The following is an 8,532-nucleotide window of genomic DNA, read 5'->3' on the forward strand; positions in this document are numbered from 1 at the left end:
GTTAAAATTTGGTCACCCTACTCATAGGTGCTCTGTAAATAGCAGGCTGCTCAGCCCCAAGGAGAAGCTGGGAAATGGTGATGGAGTCACAATTCTCAGCCCTAGGTCTCCAGCGAATGCTTCAGAAGAGTCCTCTAAGCATAGGATAACAACATTTGAAGGACAAATCCTCCTTCCTGACCTCCATAAGCTTCTGTAGAATGAAAGCACTGAGCACTTGTGAGAACTGTTTTCCCTTGTTCAGTGGGCATTTGTGTAGTTGATTAGATAGATGAAAACTGGGTTAGGAGTTTGGAGTTCTCAATTCAAGCTGTGCCTTTGTCATTGGCAACTTTAAGATTTTATGCCTTCACTAACTTACTGAAGGATCTCATTTTCTCTGGGATAACGTGAGACTCCCTAAGGTGGCTTATCTTCTGTAAATAGCATGTTAAGCATGAATGTGTTGGGCTGAACTAGGAATTTCATAACTTGGGTTCATGTCTGAGGCCTTCCATGAACCTAAGCAAGCCACTTCACTCTTCAGACTTCACCTTTTCCTTCCAGAAAGATGTGTGGTTGAATTTTTAAATCTAAAAAAGACTTTTTCTGGGTTGATTGACCTCTGACTTTTGTCTAGGGCAGCAAAAAGTTTAATCCTGAGGGAAGAAGTACTTCCATTAATTTTTCCCATTCTTCTTATGGGCCACCCCCAGTCCAATAGCCCATCCAGGCCATCCCCTGGATGCTGTATGCAATTGGGGAAACCGACTGGTTTTACCTGTGGGCCTTGAGGGTACCATACAGAAAAGTAATTTACAAAGTTTCCCTAAAAGCATCATTCTAAGTATCTAAAGTTTGTCAGTCTTTTGGCCCCGCCAGCCATTTACACCATCAATCCTGTGTTCCAACCACACTGGTGAGGCCACAGGAGTCCGTGCTATTCCCAGCTTCTCATGCCCCTGACTTTTGTGTACTCTTCTCTCAGGTCAAAGTATCTTTTCTCCTATTCACATGCTGCTCATTGTTTTCTCCACCTGGGGAATTCTTTCTAGACCCTTTTCACTTGTCAGTTCCTGGATGGTCCTTCCATGACACCCTCTCCCAAGTCCCTTAGGATGATTTGGGTGTTTCCCTGTCTGCCTTCCCCCTTCTGCTCCATCTCAGTGCTGTGGTCTTTACCCTGGGATAGTCTCTTCCTGCTGGTGCCTCTGCCTGACTTCCGGTTTCCTGGCAGGGTTACATGGTTTAATGTCTGTTGCATCACTCAGCCCATCCACTTCAGATGAAGGTATGAGCAGATACAGCTTACAGGTCTTTTGGGAAAAGTGCAGGCAAAGGTCAGGGAAGCAGGAACCAGCCTTCCCCAAGTTGAGTAGGGCTCCGGTGGTGAAAGTCCCCAAACTCAGCTGCAAGAGATCTGTCTCTGCAGCACACGACCTGGAGTCCTTTCAGTGCTTTTTCAAAGGAATGAGGAAGCCTCAAAACAGTGCATTTGGGAACGGAGTGGTAGAGCAGATGTCCTTTCCAAACTCCACTTTCAGGAGCTCAAGGGGATTTGGGAAGGGCCGTACTGGACACACTCCAGACACAAGAGGCATGTCATGTATGTGCTTTTCCGTGTGGCGCCTTACAGAGGCTGTCACTCAGGGGGACATGGCCCTGCCTGGTTGTCACTCTGTGGCCTCAAACAGCATGTACCCAATGATGGCCATGTGTGTCAAACCACAAAGAAAAAAGCCTGGGGGAGCTTGTGACAGCTTCAGCAGGTCTGAAATAAGATGTCAAAATCAGTCCCTGTAAGCTGGGGATCTGGTCCTGCCTCACCATCCTGTTCCTCCAGGAGTCAGTCACTGGTTGGCTCCATGTGACCACACTGGCAAGCCACTCCATCCGTCACTGAGCCCTGCTCACACAGCCTGATGGGGGTGACAAAGGCCACTGGAGCCAAGTGATGCGTCAGGGTGCTTGGCACCATATCCTGAAATATTGGCCATCTTATCTGAAGCCTGCAGGGGCTGATATACAGGGGTAGGGTGGCAGAAGATGAATCATCTGCTTGTGCTCAGAGTTCCCTCTATACCTAGTAAAGGCCTACTCTGTGGTGTCTTTTCCAGATAATAGTAACCATCATGATTATTATAGTGGCTCACATTAATAAGCACATTACTGAGAGCTATACTAGGCCTCTCCTAGGTGTATCTGATTCAATTCTCACAATAATTTTATACACCAGGTGTTATTATCTCTATTTGACAGATAAAATGATTGAGTCTAAACTAGTTCAGTAACCTGTTGGGGAGGAGGCTAGCTTTGTGCTGCACCATATTGCATCCACATAAGACCTGGGGGAGAAAGGGAAGCAGAAAGAAACGCAGCCAGGTGACACAAGAGATCTGTGGGAACCAGGTCACAGATGCTTGTGTCCCTCCCCTGAGCCAGACTGTAAGAAACCGGCTAGAGAAATTCCTCATTCCACCCCCTCAGATTGAGTGCTTTGAGTACCTGGCTCACACAGAGTTCTCTTGGCTACTACAAGGCCCTCTTTGAACTCAAAGAAGGAGTATGTAACCATAGCAACCATAATACACCTTAATCTCTACCCCCATAGAAAGGAAAGAGTTTTATCTTAAAGAACTATTGGCTGGATTGCTTACCACTGACATTCAACTTGGATAGCAAAAACCAGTAGAAAAATCTGGTGACTGAAATAGTTCTTTTGACTAGACTCTGGGTATTGTCTGCAAAGGGGGACATGATGGGTCAGATAGTTCAGGCCTCCCTTTGAGAAGCCATTGGTGTTGGGGTCAGTAGGTTTGGCATCTGTCAGCATCACTCTGTTCACTAAAACCCTCAGGAGGGTTGCCTTGTCATATCTTATTGAAAGCTACAATTTTCCTGCTCTTGTACTGCCTCACTTACTGTGTTAGTAAGCAATTTAAGAAGAGAATTATACTAATTTTGCTTATCCCTGAAGTGTGAAATTTTAGAAGGTGGTGCCAAATGAATGATCATGTATATTTCTCAGTTTTTTCATGCCTTTTTTATAAGTTTGTTCATTTTTCAAGACACTTCTCTGCTGTGTAAATTTCACTAAACATGCAAAAGGGAAGATGAAAACAATTATAAAATTATCTAACAGTACAGGATGTAGTTGCTGATAAGAGGAGGAAAGAATTTCTGTAGACTTGTATCTGTAGATGTTTTTGTCCACATAAATTGTAACCTATAATCTCATCAATTAAATGATTTGGAAGCCAGCTGGGATATGAGCTGCAGCAAATTGGTACAACTTTTACTTAGGAAACAAAACCGAAACAAAGCTGTCATTGAAAGCAGGATGGAATCTTGCATAAGAATTTAAGGCTAAAGTCAGTTGATTGATTGTGAAAATGATCGAAGTAATCCTTAAAAATTCTTTAAAGAACAGCATGTATGATATGATTTATGCAACCTGTATTGGGTAGTTACTGCTATGGATTCACTGCATAACAAACAATTCCCAAATCTCAGTGGAAGACAATAGCATTTATCACTCATGTGCCTCTGGGTCTGTGGGTCAGTTGTAGTATATGTATTCCAGGTGCCTATTCTAGAGACCAGGCAGGAGAGACATTAGCTATCCAGGGTATAGTCTTCCCATGGGAATGGCAGATACACAAGAAAATAGGTCCAACCATGTAAGAGCATTTTAAGTCTCTCTTTGCATCAACACTTTTTACATTGGCCAAAACAGGTCACGTGGCCAAACCCCAAATCAAGGGGCAAGGGAGTACATTTCTCACATGATGGAGCCATGGCCAAATGTGACTGACTAGCATTACTACCAAAGAACAAAGAAATGGGCCAAAAAATTCAATTTACTGCAAATCTTCATGGTATAATATTTTTATTTATATAAAAGACAGGGTCCTTGTTCAATCAGTGCGGGTTAAATCTGTGTGTGATGCTGTTTCACCACAGAGACACTATATTTAGTCAGATTTTGGTCTGTTCTTTTGTTATACATGCGTTCTAATGGCCAGAGGAGCGTCTTTGAGAACCGACCCAACAGCACCAACAGACAACCTCCCACCCAGAGATTCCTTTTAAAAAATCCTTCTTCTCCCCGCTGGTCATGATGAACTTCCTGGGCTCTGTTTCTGCACACTGCCACAACTCCTTGTGGCCAACCCAACCCTTGGTCTCATTCTTGTTCTCCCCACCTTGGACTTCATGTTTTGGGGCTACCCAGGATACATTTACTTTTGGGAACTGGACAGCTCCCTTCCCATCCCCTATTCAAGACTGTCAGAAAGCTAGGACTCAGGGTTTAGATGTGAAGTTGGTTAAGGTGATCTAATAGGCGGAGTTCACTTGGGAAAAAGAAAGGGGAAACTAAGCATTTCAAATGGAAAGATTTAATTCAAGGAAGTACATGACTGCTGAGTAGGGCTGGGAAAGTCAGTGTCAGGAAATCTGCTTTTACAAAATCTGAAAGAGCAAGAATTAGAGGGAAACTGCTATCTAGACTCCAGCTCCCTTGGAACATCAAAGCAGGAGATTCTCAGGAGGGCACCTCAAAGCCAGGGACACCTGCCTCCAACAATTTCAGCTGCATTCAGGCAGCGCATAGTTCTAGAGGGGCCCTCCCCACAAAAGCAACAGCAAATTGCTAGACATATTTTCTTCCACTTTTCATTGGAAAATTCTAACTCTGAACCACACTAGGAAAAGAAATTGAAGATGTTTTCCTGACAATGCAGAATATAATGTACATGGATCACTAGGAAAGTTTTGAGACTGACTGTGTTATGGGCCATCATTTCACTTCCAAGAAATACAGTCAATAGTGTCCTTTCTGATTCACCTATGCAATTTTCAACTTGCTTGGCTTATCAGTGTTGCTGAGAGGGATTCATTTGTTTTTGTTCACACAATTTTATGTTTCTTGATTTTTATTATCTCAAAACTTTTGTAATGATCTACCTAGCAAGAGTTAGAGAAGATGCTGGGTTCACACCAGACAGTGCATAAAATCCATCACACCATCATCCACATTTAAACTTCCAAACCACCACCAGTATTACATCACACTCTGCCTAACATAATGCTTGTGAAAGGGTACTCATCCTTCCCACCCAAGGAGGGAGGCACAGTGTCCTATAAGTCAGGCTATACCAGCAAAGACACAGAGTGGCTTTATAAATATCATAAATATAATGCATACATTAATTCTATAATTACATTAATTTTGAAACTTGCTTAGTGCCAATTGATCCATTTTTATATTATTCATAGTTAAGGGATTATTTTACTTGCGTAGTATATACACTTAAAAAATACTGGCATTATTAAATCAAAAGGATTAAATGGAATATTAAACAATAGAATAGAATATCACAGTGAAGTTTTACCAGTTCCTTCTTGGTGGTAAAATCTGAAAAACTTCTTTCAGTTCTACCTTTGTTCTAGTGCCATTTTATGCCAAAGAAAGCCACACTCTCTAGTCATAAATTCTACTGGAAAACATTATTAATCATAAACAATTATTCTCATTTCACCCTCTTCAGTCTTAGCAGAATCTTATAAAATGTATACAGCATGACTGTAACATAAGTTATTCACACACACACACACACACAGAACCTCTGAGTCAATTCATTGATTCTTACAAAGTAAAAGCTAAGAAATTAGAATTCAAGGGGCTTTTGAGTCCTGAAATTTAACCAATCATTCATTTACTCACTCACTCAACAAGCATATATTGAGTACCTACTGTGCCGTAGGTGAAATTGCATATGAGTCCTACCCACAAGGAGCTTCCAGTTCTACTACCAAAATTTTAGAATTGCCATACTCAAGTGACATATACCACACAAAAATCTCCCCAAAAGAGTAGAGGAAATTATTCATATCATCAAATAATTCTTAGCTTTCCTTAAGAAAAAAAATCACTGAAATGTTCTTTCAAACTGGTAATGAGATTGCAATCTCCCAAATTAAAGATAAACTCAACTATGCAGGGAAAACAATACTGCCAGCAGGTGTCTCTGGCAAAGCCATCTGATGAATGGGAGAGTTGATGGTAACAGTCCAGGACTGAATGCACTTGTTGCCTCCTCAGAGTTACCTGGCCTTTCAAGGGGAGCAACAGAGTCTCCAGTGGTCATATTCATAGATGCCTGCATCCTGCTGATTTTATTTTTTCTGAAATCTCTTGCTGAATCAACTGTTACTTCATTTTTATTAACAAGAGGTTGATGCGAATGAATGTCATAGACTGGGAAAAAAAGTTATGCAAAATATAAATGGGTTCCTGATTTTAAATGAGTGTAATATTACATCCATCAATAAAGCTATAAAATTGTGGAGCCAGAGGACTCTTCAGAGAGTTACTAACGCACTGTCACCAGCTGGCCAGAGAGAACCACAGAAAGTTGGAGCTGCAAGACATATTTCAGAGCAGAAAACTGAGGCTGGGAGGGGAGAATGCATATCCAGTGTCCCACACTGAGTCAAAGGCTGAGTGAAACTTGGGGAAGTCACAGGCTGCCCCGATGACTGGTGTCCCTGCTACACCACAGGACAAGTAGAGACATAGCCAGTACTCAAAGATCTCAAGAAGAAATGATTCTCTATGCCTTACTTCTTTGCTTGTTTACCATTGCTGGAATAGGTAGTCAGTTAAGGGTGAGCAAGGGAGGAGCAAACAGAAAAGTTAGTCAGCTGGCTCAAACAAACAGCCCTTGAACAAACAGCTGGATCTATAGGTGACCTGAGGAGAAGAAAGGAGCCATTGATTTCCCAGCATTGCTAGGGTACCACGTGACCTTTCTCTCATTATACCATAGTTATAATAAGTTATAAATTATACATGACCCCCTTTGTGGGGAGGTAAGAACTGAGTAAGAGTAAGAACTAAAGCTTGAACACTGACCCCTGAGCCTTCCTTGACTTCAACAAATAAAAACAATAACTGCTCAGGGTTCAGAGTGGTTTCTCTTCTTGGAGCCTACCTGCTCCCTTTTGTGATGGCATACTTTTGCTTCTGCATAGCCCTTTCTAAGCCTATATGCTTTCACTTAATAAATTTGCCACTATTTCTTTATTGTGTGCATGTCCTGAAATTACTTTCAGCAATGGAAACTTGACACCAGTGACACCATCACTGACTGCAAAGATCTACTGGAAACACAGCTATGATGTCATTTTACAGAGGTTAGTATAAAAGGGAAATATTACAGTGATAGTTACAGAAAAAGAAGACACTCTAATATATAGTTTTAAAAATAAAGCTTAGAGAAACTGTTGCTATGTGTGAAGCTTAGATGCCATGTGTGAAGTGGTGGACATTAATATACAAATTAGGCTATAATTTTTTACTATAGAGAATCCTAACAGTGTAGGCAATGGTTAAGAGCATAATGTTTGGGTTAGACAGGTCTAGATTAGTCTCCATTACAAGTATAGTCAAGTATAGTCTCCATTACATACCAACTTGGAAAGTTGGGCAAGTTACTTAATCTCTCTGAACCTCACTTTCCTCATCTGTATAATGGGGATGTCAGAGTGAAAGATAATCTATGCAAAGCACTTACTTAGCACAGCCCTATTATGTGTACCCACTAACTACTCAATTGCAATATATGTAATGTGGATTAGGCTAATGGTCACTTGGAAATTGATGAAACTTTTTTTTTAACAGAGGTCTGCTTTATTCTTTTTTGTAATAGTTTGACAGTATTAAATGACATAGATGTGCCAAAATTTATTTCATAGTCCTTTTGGGTAAACTTTTAATTTTTTTTTATTAAATCATAGTTATGTACATTAATGTAATCATGGGGTACAATGTGCTGGTTTTATATACAATTTGAAATATTTTCATCAAACTGGTAAACATAGCCTTCATGGCATTTTCTTAGTTACTGTGTTAAGACATTTATATTCCACATTTAGTAAGTTTCACATGTACTCTTGTAAGATGCACCGTAGGTGTGGTGCCACCAATTGAAACCCTTTTTAAAAAATTTTTCGATTTGTTGTAAGTCATTAGAAATATGTTAATTAATTAATTAATGTATTTATTTATTTTTGAGACAGAGTCTCACTTTGCCACGCTGGGTAGAGTGCCATGGTGTCATAGCTTGCAGCAAACTCAAACTCTTTTTTTTTTTTTAAATTAAATTATAGTTGTGTACATTGATGCAAATATGGGGTACAAGGTGCTGGTTTTATATATAATTTGAAGTACTTTCATCATACTGGTTAACATAGCCTTTGCCGTAATTTCTAGTTATTGTGTTAAGACATTTATATTCTACACTTAGTAGATTTAACATGGACCCTTGTAAAATGCATCATAGGTGTGGTTCCACTGATTACCCTCCCTCCACCCATCTTTACCTCTTCCCTCTCCTCCCCCTCCTCTTCCCCCTTCATCTTGGGCTGTATTTGGGTTATAGCTTTTATATTGAAGTGTGGATGTTTATAAATTGGTTTCATAGTAGGGCTGAGTACATTGGATACTTTTTCTTCCATTCTTGAGATACTTTGCTAAGAAGAATATGT

Source organism: Otolemur garnettii, unplaced genomic scaffold (assembly GCF_000181295.1).
Source record: "Otolemur garnettii isolate 467f Iridium unplaced genomic scaffold, OtoGar3 scaffold00026, whole genome shotgun sequence".
Classification (NCBI taxonomy): domain Eukaryota; kingdom Metazoa; phylum Chordata; class Mammalia; order Primates; family Galagidae; genus Otolemur; species Otolemur garnettii.